The sequence below is a fragment of the Fukomys damarensis genome, unplaced genomic scaffold (assembly GCF_012274545.1).
Source record: "Fukomys damarensis isolate Sample0158 unplaced genomic scaffold, DMR_v1.0_HiC HiC_scaffold_28, whole genome shotgun sequence".
In the NCBI taxonomy this organism is placed as follows: Eukaryota; Metazoa; Chordata; class Mammalia; order Rodentia; family Bathyergidae; genus Fukomys; species Fukomys damarensis.
In genome coordinates this window covers 13,949,582-13,964,547 of record NW_022900940.1, presented here as the reverse complement: position 1 = coordinate 13,964,547, position 14,966 = coordinate 13,949,582, and the positions used below count along the sequence as shown (strand labels likewise).

The 14,966-nt window shown below is 37.3% G+C and overlaps 2 pseudogenes; both read left to right on the top strand.

Moving 5' to 3' along the window:
• Window positions 1-2,144: 2,144 nt before the first annotated feature.
• Window positions 2,145-7,645, top strand: LOC104863661 (annotated as a pseudogene).
• A 2,981-nt stretch (window positions 7,646-10,626) lies between these two features.
• LOC104863656 lies at window positions 10,627-11,645 on the top strand (annotated as a pseudogene).
• Window positions 11,646-14,966: the final 3,321 nt, after the last annotated feature.

The window sequence follows — 14,966 nt, the reverse complement described above, 5'->3', positions numbered from 1 at the left end:
CCCGAACCCCCACAACTCCCCTAAACACCCCCCACCCCGCACACTCTCAGACCTCCTGATTGAGCCAGTCTTTGGACCCACTCTGCAGAGGCAGAGGTGGTCATAGAGGGTATTTTTCTGTGTTCCCAATGTTGAATATCTTTAAAGAAAGGGCATGGGAAACCTGTAGAAGAACGGTGTGCAGTTCAAACATTCAGAAGGAACTCAATCTGGGCCTTGCAGCCTGAGGTCAGTCTGCATCATGGGGTTCAGCCAGCAGCTAACTGATATCAGGGGTCTTGAGTCCTAGCTCTGTCTGATCCCCCATCCTAAATGGTAAATATACTATATTGAAAAGTTTGTTCACTGCAGACATGTTTTGGACTGCTTCTTGATTTCAATTTAATTCAAATGGTTTAAGGGTGATAGACTAGTGACTACCACAGGTGGTCAGTTTCCAAGTTGTGCTTGATCATATTGTGTTGGTGGTTGGGATAAAGGATTGTGGTTGATTCGATAAGCTGTTTTCTCTGATGTTATGGAGATAAGAATGTCTGTGGGTCATTAGAGACCCAGAAGCTAGGGTGCAACTATATCAGGAAGATTTGGGTGATAATCCAGAGATTAAATCAAGGACAGCCCAACAACAAAAATAAAAATGAGAAAACACTTAAGCAAGACACAAGGACAGACTTCCAGTTCACCAATGGCAAACAGTAGGGCAAATGAGGATGAAAAGGCCGATAGTGAACCACCAGGGCACCCTGAACTCAAAGCACAGGAAGTAACAAAACAGATCAATCAGGCTCTAGAAAAATTCAAAACAGAAATAATTTCCCAGATAACCATAGAGATGGTGAGCAAAATGAAAGTCGTGATTCGAGACTCTAGAACAGAAACTGACAAAAAATAGGGAAAGGTTACTTTTTCACCTTCTCCTTTTAGTTTCTTGCCTTGCCTATTTGATTTGGTCTGTTGGGCCTCATGGTGTTGTTACCTTCATTGTCTTTTTCTAGGACATTGTTTAGAATTGCTTGTAGTGCTGGTTCGGTATTCGTCTAGTTTCTCAGGTGTTGTCTTGGAAGTATCTTATTTTCCCATCCATTTTGAAAGAGAGTTTTGCTAGATACATCAATCTAGGTTGGAGGTTGCTCTCTTTTAGTACTTGAAATATGTCACTCCAGGCTCTCCTTGCCCTAAGGGTTTGTGTTGAAAAGTCTGCTGTGATTCTGATGGGCTTTCCTTTGCATGTGATTTATTTCTTTTCTCTTACTGCTTGTAGTATTTTGTTCTTCTGTTGGGTTTCTGGGATCTTGATTATTATATGTCTAGGTGTAGATTTTTTTTTTGATTGTGGCTAGTTGGGGTCCTATATGCCTCAGTTATCTGAATGTCAAATTCTTCCCCTCTGTTTGGGAAGTTTTCCGTCATTAATTCTGTGAACAGCTTTTTTAAGTCATTTGTGTTTTCTCCTGCTACTTCATGGATTCCTATCAGTCTTATGTTATTCTTCTTTGCATCATCTAGGAGTGTATGTAAAGGTACAGGATCCCAATAATGAATGTAATTGTATTGTATACCTAGATTGTACCAATAAACTCAATAAAAATTTTTAAAAAAAAAAGATCTTAGACATAGTTTACAACTGCCAAAATACCTACATTACTAAAATGAAAATAGGGTATACTTCATATTACACTGTAATAATTAAATGAAGATTCTGTTTTTTGTTTTTTGGGGCTTTTTCTGTTTTTGGTATCAAGGATCCAACTCAGGACCTTGCAACTGAAAACAGATGCATTTTGTTTTGTTTGTTGTTGTTGTTTTCAGGCAAGGTCTAGCTATGTAGTTCAGGCTGGCCTTGAATTATTTAGGTAGCCCAGGCTGGCCTGGAACCCACAGTGATCCTCCTACCTCAGCCTCCTGAGTGCTGGGATTACAGGTGTGTGCCACCATACCCTGTTGCTTCACTTTGTTTTGTTGGGGGGGGGCTTGTTTTGTTTTGTTTTGATACCAGAAGCACTGAGCTAAATCCCAGCCCCAAATGAAAGATTTTTAATTAAATTAATTCAATGTATGATTTGTAGCTCAGTAACTAGTGTAGATATTTGTTGTGTTTGCTTCTCAAGAATACACTTCCTGGTTTCTAGGGAACAAAGACCTCAATGTACTCCCTGAATTTTGCATCCTTTCACCTCTTTTCAGATACAAGCTCAAGAAGGTTGTCAGTGAAGATTCCCACACTATTCATAGAAAAATGGGTGAGCACATTTCCTAAGCTAGGAAACTAGAAATCCAACATTGAAACTTTGGTGGACTGGAAGTATGAGACAGTGATAGAATGCTTGCCTAGCATGCACAAAGGCCTGAGTTCAAGTCCCAGCACCACATGCACAGACAAAAACCTACCTAGTATATTGCCAAAACTGACTCAGGCGCTAATACATACAGAAAATAAATTTAACCAAAAATGATTCCAAACTTCTATGTGGTAAACTATAAAATAGTACTGAAATAAATTACAGAACTAAATTAAGAAATATACTACATTCATGGATCAGAAAATTCAGTATTTATAAGATGTGAATTATCTATTATTCACTATCATCTTATTGAAAATTTCAAGCAGCTTTTGTATAAATTGGTAGAGTAAGATTAAAAGGTATATAAAAGAAACTTAAAATTTTTAAATAATATTGAAAAAGAAAAAATTTTGGAGGACCTGCACTTTCCAATTTCAAGAATAAAAATTCATAGTAATCAGGACCATCTGGAGCCACCTTAAAGATAATTTAATAGATTATAATTTAACATATGATTCATAAATTGAGCTATACCTATAGTCTTTTTTTTTTTTTTTTTTGTTTCAGGAATCAAACTCAGGACTTTGTGCTTGCCAGGCAGGCACAGTGCCACTGAGCTAAATCCCTGGTCCATAGTCAATTTATTTTAAACACTGACCAATGCAATTCAATACAAAAAGGAAAATCTTTTCAACAAATAGCATTCAATTATGGAATGTCATATTGAAAATGAATCTTGGCCTCTAACTCAACCCACAAACAAAATTTAATGGATGGTTGAATATAACATAAACCTTAATAGAGGATTAGGGATTTAGTTCAGTGGTTCTGCTATCTACCTCTCAAGTGCAAGGTCCCAAGTTTGATACCCAGTACCAAAAAAAAAAAAAAAAAAAAAATTAAAATAAACCTTAATAGCAAAGTTAAAATTGTAAAAGAACAGGAAAATATTTTCATGACTTTGATTAATTTCTTAGGGCACAAAAAAGTGTACATTAAAGAGAAGCTTGATAAATTCTACCTCATCAAAATGAGCACTTTCTTCCAGCCGGGCGTGGTGGCACATGCCTGTAATCCCAGCACTCCGGAGGCTGAGGCAGGAGGATCATTGTGAGTTTGAGACCACCCTGGGCTACATAATGAGTTCCAGGTCAATCTCAACTACATAGTGAGACCCTGTCTCAAAAAAACAAAAAAAAAAAAATGAGCACTTTCTGCCCATCAAAAGAAGCGAATAAGCCAGGTGTGATAGCACACATCTGCAATTCCAGCACTTGAGAGGCTGAGGGCAGGAGGATCACCATGAATTCAAGGCCAGCCTGACCCTGTCTCCCAAAAAAGCCATTAAGACAATGTAAAAGTTAAACACAGGAGAATGGAAGAAAATATTAGTAATATATGTATCTGATTAAAAAGCTCACTAAAATAAAGGACTCCTAAAAATTAAGAATAAAAAAGCAATACAGTATAAAGAAAAAGAATAAGAGGAGAAATATTAAGTAGATATTTACAAAGAATAATGTTCAAAAGGCCAGGAAGTACCTAAAAAGTGTTCAACATCATTAATCATGAGAAAAATACAAATTAAAAGCACCATAAGATATCACTACACACACAGTTGAACAGCACATCTTTAAGACTGATAGTATCATATGTTGCAGAAGTACTTTGGAAAACTACTGGGTAATATCATATACTGTAATGTTAAACATACCTACCCTACAACCTAGCAATTTCACTCATATATGCATATGTACAAAATTTCATGAAGAATGTTCACAGCAAATTTACTAATCAAAGTCAACACCCAAGGAGGGTAAATCCAGATCCATCAGGAGAATGAACAACTAATTTGTGCCATGTTCATACAACAAAATAATTCTCAGTCTAACAAACAAAAAACTGGAAAAGCACAAATAAATCTGGCAGTATGTTGAGCAAAGAAAGACAGTATACAGTAAATTCTGTAAGGTTTCATCTAGGTGGAGGTCAAGAGCAGAAAAATCTCATCTCGTGATAGGAGGAAGTATTTGGAAAGATATATGAGCAAATATTCTGTAGCACTGGCATGATTAGAACTATGGTTGCCTAGAGGCAAGATTTTTCAAAACTTATCAAACTGTATATTCAAGATCTATGAGCTTACTTTATGTGAATTAAAGACCGATGTGGGTTATCTGATAGAAAAGGATGTAGAAGAAATAAGAAATAAATGCCATTTAAACCTGTAATTTCTATTCCTATGTCATTTGGTACCAAACATGTTAAATTTAGAACCTTATTTGCTCTTTTTGTAAGTACCATTCTTAGTATTACATTACTCCTGAACTTCAGTAAAGCCAATTTGATTTTTTGCCTGTTAGTGTTTAACAATCCTCTAGCTAAGTATCTTCCTCTATGATGTGTTACGTAGGCACTTAACTGAATTATAGAAAGTGAACACTTGTAACTCTGATTGCATGGTGTATAAAAATAAAGGTTTTGTTATTGACTCTAAAAACCATGTGAACAAATTAAACGTGGCTTAATAGTGCAGAAGGGAAAGACAAGAACAGTTAGAATTTAATAAGTGATTCATGGGGTTTATTAGCATGGAGTGGAGTTTATCAGAAGAGGTTTTCAGAACCTGATTAACAAAACTCCCATCAAATAGATGCATTTAATAATAAGAATCCATGTTGAATTTAAACAGCAACATTAATTAACCCTATAATTGATATATTTCCCAGCCATGTGGGAAACATTCATGACATTACTCTAGAGTCACAATATCAATTAAAATAAATTGAGTAGCAAACATAGGTGAGACAATGTAACCCTCTGGCCTATCCCATTTTAAATTCATTTTTGTAAGTGTACACTAGAAAAAGATGTTGAATAGCAGTATACTGCAGAGGAAAAATTTTAAATTAGTAAATATACATTGTTTTCTTAGTTTTTCCACTAATATAATGTGTGATTTCAATGAGTTACTTTAGCTATCTTAGCTTCTGCTTCTGTATCTCTGAAATAAAAGTAATTCTTTAAAAACTATCTTCAATTTCTCTTCCACCCCTGAAATTCTTATTAAGTGATACACAGCTGTTTCATTTATGTGTGTATATATGTATATGCCTATAGGTATACATGTAGACATACATACTTATATATCTGTGGCTCTTTTTCATATTTTTACAGGAACCATTAATTTTTTCTATAAAGAAGCAGAGTAATTATTTGAGATTTTTTAGGTCTTTACATCTCAAAATAGCCATTACCATATAAAAAGTCATAGACAATAAGTAAAAGAGGTTGGCTGTGTTCTAACAACATTTGAATTAAATATAATTTTCATGTGTCATTAAATACTAAGCTTCTGATTGTTTTTTAACCATTAAAAAACACAAAATTTCTAGACTTCAAGCTCTACAAAAGCTAAGAGAAATCTACAGTTTTTCTCCCCCTGTGTTCATATATGCCAGCATAGTGAATGGTAATAAAAGTACTCACCTGAATTTCCCAACTACGGGATGGAAATTTATTTGTTTATTCAAACAATTTCATCTCAAAAAATTCATGCAATAAAAACAATCACTTGCAATGTATAGATTGAGTCACAAGTCCATTTCCATCAAAATACAGTTGTCCCTTAGTGCCCAAGACCACTGTGGACACCAAACTCTAAGGATGCTTGAGTTCATTGTATAAAATGGTATAATATTTGTATATAAAATGAACATACACTGCTATGTACTTTAAATCATTCCCAGATGACATAATATCTAATATAAGTGTAATGTAAGTAATAGTTATACTGCATTGTTTAGCAAAAAAGGACAAGAAATAAAATTAAAGGAAGATACAATTTTTTTCAAATGTTTTCAATGCAGAGATAGTTGGATCAGCAGCTAAAGAACCCACAGATATGGAGGGTTGTCTGACACACTTCTTTGGGTTTTCACATTTCCGTAGGTTAAATTATTGAACTCAATTCTTTACCTTCCATTATAACTTGCTTTGTATGCCTTCCACTAAAATGAGGGTGTATTTTTCTACCCTTTCACTGTGGGATTAGCTATGGGCTTTGTTTTGGACAATTCTGCAGTACAAAATGTGATGCAAGCAGAGATTTAACAGCATTAGTGCAGTTCAGCTTGTCCTCTTGCACCTTGACCACTGTCCATGTTCCTAGATGTACTGTCCCTCACCCTGCTAGAATGCCCAACAACCTACAGAGGGTCTTCCTGAAACCTGCTGAGGAAAATTCAGGCAACACCTCACATTGATCCAGAATGAGACGGTGTCAACATTAGAAAACTGTACTCGAGAAAGCAAGGAGGAGAAATATTTTCAAGAAAGCATTAAGAAGGCATCTTATTTGAAGAGTAATGCTGAATTTAAAAAGATATTTGGTGTCTCACTAAAGATTTGAAAGTTTGCCTTACTCAAATTCCTGACCATTTGGGCTCTGCAAAAGGTTCTGATTACTTTAGCAGTTTGGTGAAGAGACAAAGAGACAGAGTGTGTGGCAAAGAAAGAGGAAAACAAACAATTTTGGTAAGAAAAGAAAAGCAAAAACCATTAGGAAGATGGATCACACAAGAGAAAAACAGAGTGCTTTCAACACAGTCACAAATGGGGAGACAAATGTCACCCTTCTGAAACCCTTAGCAGTATTTTGCCAATTTCAGATATATTGCAACATGACATTCACCCAAGCCACAGCAAAACCAGAAAAGAAAACCAACATAAAATACTGTTCCCAAGAGAAAGGTGCATTGAATGCAAATATAATTTTTGAACCAAGTCATTCCTTTAATAAAGATTATACTGAAGATATTTTTCTAGTAACACCAGCAGAATTGGAAGAAACTACCCAAAATGAAAAAATAAGAAGACGTAAACAGGTGCTGAGAGAGAAAGCAGTAGCTCTTAAAGAAATACATAGAAGATGCAACAGATCTGGGCGTGGTGGCACACATCTGTAATCCCAGCACTCAGGAGGCTGAGGCAGGAGGATCGCTGCGAGATCGAGACCAGCCTGGGCTACGTAGTGAGTTCCAGGTCAGTCTCAAGTACATAGTGAGACCCTGTCTAAAAAAACAAACAAACAAAAACAAAAAGCAACAAAAATAACAAAATGTCCTATAATTAAAGATGTCAGTGCAATATCTTTTCTAAGTAGGCCTTTTTATTAATATAGCAGTCACCCCGTTATCTACCAGGGATATGTTTTATGAGTCCCAGTGTATATATGAAATCAAAGATAGTGCTGAACCCTGCATTTCCTTGACAGCCACTCCAGTAACCATGACAGCGACTTAAATACCAGTGTGGATACCATGGACAAAGGTGTCACTTATGATTTGAACAGAACAGCGTAAGATTTCATTGCACTATTCAGAATGACATACAACTTAAACTTAGCAATTCTTTCTTTCTAGAGTTTTCCATTTAGTATTTTGGACAGCACTGAAATCAAAACTAAAGAAAGACTACTGTAAGTTCATTATAGATGCATTCTGAAAGGGTTTTTGAATATGAAGCTTGTTTTTTCATCAATTGATTATAAAATCATTTTGTTGTTTATTTTTTGTTGTTTTTTCCCATTAAGTTTATTGGTAAATTTTAAGCAAACAATACATTACATTTATCATTGGGATCTTGTACCTTTACATGATATGTCTTGGTTCTTATTTTTTTCCCCATTCCCCTGCCCTCCCTTCAACTCCTTCACCCTTCCCTATTTACAAAGACTTTGTTTCCATTTTTCACATTTTTTCTTTTCCCTTATTTCCTTTCCCCTCCCCTTCCACTTCTCCTTTAGCCTCTGTCTTCCTATTTCACACTATCAATTATACCATTTGAACCTTATTTACACTTTAGTTGGTTTTTTTGGGTTTTTTGTTTGTTTGTTTTGGTTTTGGTTTTGGTTTTGAGACAAGGTCTCACTTTGTAGTCCAGGCTGGCCTTGAACTCACTATGTAGCCCAGGTTGGCCTCTAACTTGCAGTGATCCTCCTGCCTCAGCCTCCTGAGTGGCATGCACTACCGCATCCAGCTCATTGTTCCAAATTTGACCAGTGAGCCCCTGCACATTGGTTCTGTGCCATTTTGATATGAGCTCATCATTTTTAGCACTTCCTGCTTCCTGGCACAAAAAATTCTAAGGCTTATTTAAGGAATACAGAAAAGTTTGGTTCACATGATATGGGACTAATATACATGAGGTACCTGAACTATTATCTTTAGAGACCTTTTTTGGAAGGAAAACTTCTTCATTTTTCTATTGTCTTAACTGAAGTTTGAGTATTTGTACAGGGTTTTTGTTATTTTACTTTAGCTAAATTTCTCATGTGTTGCTCCAAAAGGAGTTATTATATACTGTTGAAACTCTGCAATTCAAGACAGCAAATGAGCTGCAAACATAGTTTTATCATTGAATTTGTATATGTACTCTTGATTTCTTTACCCATAAAATGATGATACTTTCTATTCACCATTTTTTTTAATATCATGGAAGAAAATATATTACACAGCAGCATTATTTAAATGTTGAGATATTTCTCAAACGTGAAGGATACTTACTTTTGTTTGTTTTTTGTTTTTGCTTTTGTTTTGGTACCGGGGATCGAACTTGGGACCTTGTGCTTGCGAGGCAGGTGATGGCACCACTGAGCCAAATCCCCAGCCCAAAGATACTTACTTTATAACTCTATAAAGTCCAAAACAGTATTTATAATTCAGGATATTTGAGTGTTTAATGTATTTTTGACAGCAATTTATTCTCTTTCTCCATTTCCTTTTCTTGTATATGTGCGTATGTTAAATAACATGAAAAGTAGATCTGAACACATTTAATACTTTTTAACCTGTATACTTTTACTACAAGCATACATTTAGAAAAGAAAGAAAAGAGTTTTTATCTTACATAACTGCACCAGATACTCTAAAAGGAGAAGTGGGTACAAAATACAGAAAATTAGTTTACCACATGATGGTCATAATTCATAGCAGATAATATGGGATGGACATTAGGAGAGTTTATCTTGGATAACACAATGTAGAACCTTCCACTTTTTCAGTTTCTCCCTAGAAGCAGAGAATTTAGGAAGTTACTGCTATTCTATGAATACTTTTGTTTATAGATGCCTTTACCATTTATGACTACTATTCATAGTTTCTGGATTATGGCCTAACTTGATATCAAAGACCTTTTCAAAACTTTCTCTTTCAGAAATACCCTTGATTTACAAACTCATTTCGTTCCCAAGGGCTGGTTATAGCTCAAATTGATCAATTGAAAACTCAGGCAGATATGAGTGTCCTTAGAGACACTGGACCAGGACTTCTCAATTAACCCCATACTGGAAAGGATGCTGTAATGTTCCTTCCAGAACTCTTTATGGGTTGAATCTGTATCTGAGACTATCTAGAAGCACAAGCAGCCAGTATTGGGGTCATATCTCAAGACTTTGTTTGTAAGTTTTCAAAGAAAATGATCTGAAACAGGAGCACCCAAGGCAAGGCTTTATTGGGGAAAAGAGCTGCCGGGATACTTCAAACAATAGTGAGAGAGGGCAAGACTAACTGGGATGAGGTTTATATAGGGAAGTGCAGTGGGGAAAGTGAGAGCTGAGCAAGGGGACATGGGATGATTGGAAGGGGAGGATCGAGTGGGTAGCAGGATGGAGCAACAAGTTAGGTTCTGCTTCTCCAGAGGGGGTAGGTTTCACTTTTCCAAAGTTGCTCATTTCCAAGTGGAAACCATTTTAGGAACCGGAGCCATTGTAGAATGTAGGACCATTGGGGCCATTTTGTCTGGAAGAGGGCTCTATAAGATTCTGATGGTATCCCAAGTTGTTTGTATGTCAGGCTGTTAATAACTCAAGAGTCCACTGTATAAAATTTTGGCTTTTGAAATGTTTTCCTTTTCCAAAATGAAGAAAATTAACTGTTCCAGACAGTTTAACACTAAACAGTGCAATATGACAGGAGTAGTTGGTTTGGTTTGGTTTGGTTTTCCCTTTTCTTACTAGAAATCTAAAAACATGTTTGGTTACAGTTCAAACCATATACTGGTTTCATTTGAGCAAGTCTCATAAATATTTAGAAATTCAATTTTCTATACTCTTAAAAGAGGTGAATACTACTGCTACACTATAACTTTCAGTTAACAGTACAACACCTGAGCCACTCAAGGGCCTGCACTTCAGGCCAGCAGGGTCTGCCTGCTACCCCAGCCCTACTCCAAGACATGGCCCAGCCCTGCGGTGATTCCTGCAACAGGATTTCCCAAAACTGGAGGCCTCGCCCAGGCAAGGCGGCAGGCCTTGAGACCTCAGCCTCAGTGTCCCAGCCTCCACATGGCCACGGGAGCAGGCATGGACTTCAAGGAGCTGCCTCACAACTGAACAAGTGATGAATGTGAGCCAGACGAGTCTGCAAGGGCCCCGGAAGTGTGCCCTTCCAGCAGAAGAAATGAGGCTTCTGCTACGGCCTCAGCTATGCCAAGGCACACAGGCCTAACTTCTTCACTCACAACCTGGGGTAGTAAGTCCATGGCACCTAGGCCTGGATGTCATGGCTTCTCTGGACAGGGTAGGGAAGGACGACCTTAGGGCTAAGGCACAGCAGGAGAAGGCAGTAGAAGGCAAAGTGTGGGAGGAGAGCGACTACAAGGACGACAACAAGTGGGAAGAAGCAAGCAAGACAGAGGAGGAGAGTGAGGAAGAAACCAAAGAAAACAGTGAGGAAGACATGAAAGATGAGCAAGAAAGCCAGGTGGAGGAGGACAACCAAGAAGAATCTAAGGCAGAAGGAGAAGCTGAGGGAAAGACTGAATTTGACCCAGAAATAGAAATGGAAACAGAGAGAGTGGCCAAGAGGAAATGTCCAGACCATGGACTCGATTTGAGCACTTACTTCCAGGCAGATAGACTGCTCATCTGTGTGCTCTGTCCAGTCACTGGGGCACACCAGGGCCACCAGCTATCTACCCTAGGTGAAGCCTGTGAAGAGTTAAGAGCAAAGATTCAGGTGGACTGAAGGTGGCAATGATACGAGTTGGTAGAAAGGTTAAAGCTCAAGAGCTCAGACTCTAAAGTAACTCAGGACCAGATGAAAGTGTTTATACAACAAGAATTTAAGAAATTTCAGAAAGTGATTGCTGATGAGGAACAAAAGGCCTTTCATCTACTGGACATCTAGGAAGCAAAGGCTCATGTGACAGATACTGGCAGACAACCAGTCCCAAATGGACAGGTTAATGACTCAGATAGCCCAGGCCAAGGAACAACTTGATACCTGTAATGAATCAGCTGAGCCAAAGGCAGAGGGCAATGAGGAAAGAGTCAATGGTGCCAGTGAAGAAGAGGACACATGAAGCCTTGGCATCCCCAATAGAAAACCATCCCTCCCATTGTGTGTCTCTGACAGTGTGTGTATAACAGCTTCTGATTTCTGTGAAAGCTGCCCAGCAACTAATGTCCTTCCTCAGATATATCCTCACATCCAGAGCAGGCACATAATCTCTCCAAGAGGCAATCAGTCATATGCTTACTGAGTGTGTGCTTCTCATTTGCTTGTTGTGGTAGGTCAAGGAAAGACCATCTATAATCAACTGGGAGCGATTAAGAAGGGTCCTCCAGGTACCCTCCCCATGGCTGCTTTGAACTTAGGAAAGTCTGTCTCTGTAATATTACAGAAGTCAAAAGTACCACTTCATCAGGAAGAATCTGGAAAAATTTGGAAGGGAAGTCAGAGCTTTTGCCTACATGCAAATAAAAACACCACCTTGTTCATACTGAAGCATGAAACAAAAGAGGATAAAGTTAAGGCTGAACTGACTTATGTAGGCAGTCTCTCATAGCCCATTTCTACCTTTGTGAAAATGAGTACCATGAAGCAGGATGGATGGCTTAAAAATGGAATTGGAGAAAGTTAAAAGCTAGAATGATGGATATTTTTAGTATTTGAAGTTATCCAGGACTTCAGATTCATAATTCAGTGCTGTGGAAATGAAAAAGAATGATTGAAGAGGTGGAAAGTAAATGAATTTATGGGGGGGGAGGGACAAGTGGACCAAAGAATCTGATTAAAAATTGAAATTAGTATTTCTGAATTCAAAAAAGTACAATACTCATACAAATATAAAGTAAATTTATGTTAAACATTTTATTTAACTCATTTACTAATGAGCCAGTAAGGTAATGAGGAACAGAAATACAGCCAAATAAATATCAAAATAAATGTATTAATAGATGCAAAGCTGGTTAGTCTACTAGGGACAATCAAATGTAATATTTAGTTGTCTTTTTCTACCACATAGAAACCAGCTGTATTTATACAGAACAAAATTTATTTACATTCCTACAGAGAGGAGTTATTCACATTCCTCTCACACAAGAATCATTTACCATGCTGTTAGTTTTTATAAGTTCTATCCCTGCAGAGCTGTAAAGTAGCCTAGTCCAGAAGAAGGTAGGAGTATCTACTAACAGTATATTTCTTTTGTGCAGCCCACAAAATTAGAATATCCCTTACATTTTTTAAGAGGTACAAAAGAAAAACATAGAAGGAAAAGAATATTCAACAAGCAATATAAAGCCTAAAATATTTCCTATCTAGTGCTTTATCAAAGCAGTCTTCTCAGCCTTCATCTTAACAGAGACTGCATCCCTGTGTACCTAAATAATCCCTAGAGGATTTGTGCCATAATATTTTTACAGTTGTGAAAGAAAATGATCACCCCTTTGCCTCTTTTCAGGTTCTAGATCAAGTTTTCTTGACAGAGTCTACCATGCTGATCTACCAGAATGGTTATGAGTATTAATTTAACTAATGAAGCAATTAGTAAACTCATGAGAAGCACCTTACAGCCATAACAAAAAGGTGAATACTGTAGTTTTCAAAGGAAAATCCCTGAATTCATAATGGTGAATTCATAATAATATCTGCCAAAGGTTGACACTCCAAAGATATTTAGATTCCTGAAGTGAGGTACACTTACCAAGAATTCTGCTCTTGAAACAACTCCAGAGATAGTCAGCTACCTCATCTTTGAAAAAGGAGCCAACCATCCTCACCAGAGGAAAGATAGCCTCTTTAATAAATGGTAATGGAAAAACTGGGTTTCAGTTTGCCAAAGATTAAAAGTAGAACGCTATCATTCACCATGCACTAACTAAAATGCAAGTGAATTAATGATCTAAATATTAAAACAGAAACACTAAACTTTTTGGAAGATAAGTTAGGTAGAACTCTTGAAGACGCTGGCATAGGAAAAGACTTTATGAACAAATCCACAGTAGTATGGGAAATAAAACAAAGAATAAACAGGGATCTCATCTTTTTAAAAAGCTTCTGCACTGCAAGAGAAACAACCAACAGAGCTAAAAGACAACCTACAATGTGGGGGAAAATTTTTAACAGCTATTCCTCAGACAAAGGTCTACTACATAGCATATATGAAGAACTCAAAAAAATCAGACCCACCCCAAATTTAAAACCCCAATTCAAAATGGGCTTCTGAAATGAACAAACATTTCTCAGACAAACAAGTAAAAGCAGCAAATAAATATATGAAAAAAATGCCTATCAACTGGAGAAAATAAAAAAGATGTGGTTTTTTATAAAATGGAGTACTACTCAGCCACAAAGAACGAGAAACTAGAGATATTTATAGCTAAGTGGATGCACATTGAGGACATACTCAGGTGAAATTAATAGGACACACATGTGTAAATAGTGAATAGTTTCTCTGGTGTGAAAAACTAAAAGTGTAAATAAGAATCAAAATGCATAATTGATACTGTGTAATAAGAAAACAGGTCTAAAGGTGCAGGGGAAGTGGGAGGGGTAGGGGAAAGATAAGAAGGGAAAAGAAAAATTAATAGAAAATTTAAAAATGGAAATGAGAACTCTGTAAATAGTGATGCATGGAGGCAGTGAAGGGAGGCCAGGGGAATGGGCAAAATATAAGAACCAAGATACATCATGTAAAGATACAAGATCCCAATGATGAATGTAACTGTATCATTTACCTAAAATGTACCAATAAACAGAACAAAAGAATTGTTCTCATGACTTCTAGGAATATGGTGGACTGGTGAGCAGCAGAAAACCAGCCTCTCTGAGATTTGGAGTTCAGACATTGGACTATAGCAATGTGGGGAACAGAAGAAGCAGGGAAGTGGGTCCTGAGACCCAGGAATAATCTGAAGTTAGAATTGGAGCCCACAGGGAGAGCGACTTCAATGAAGAGGTGAGAGGTGGCAAACATCACTTTCTGCATAAACCTCAACTTGTGGCATGGGAGAAGTGGCTCAAACCTATAGAGGCATGGTGACTACAAGTAACTCTAGAGGTATTCATGGAGAAATGCAGCAATGGACCAGAGCCATGGATAATGTGGGCTACAGTGCCTGGAGAGTGATTCCAATCCAGTTCAAAGATATGCAGAAAAGAGCAATTGTCCAGTCACCATTTTGGAAAGAGGCTGCTAAACCTGAGTCTTAGAGCAGGCACCTACTGGCTCTGTCTAGGGGCTTCCAGAGTCAAGGTGAGGCATCAATGGGAGAAAACAAGGTCAGGGAGCTGAGTGCAAGCTGGCAAGAGACAAAAAGAGTTTTGTAGACTGAAAAACTTAAGTTCCAGTCTCAGAGAGAGAAACTAAGATCACCCTAAACATCAGTGGAGTTGAAAG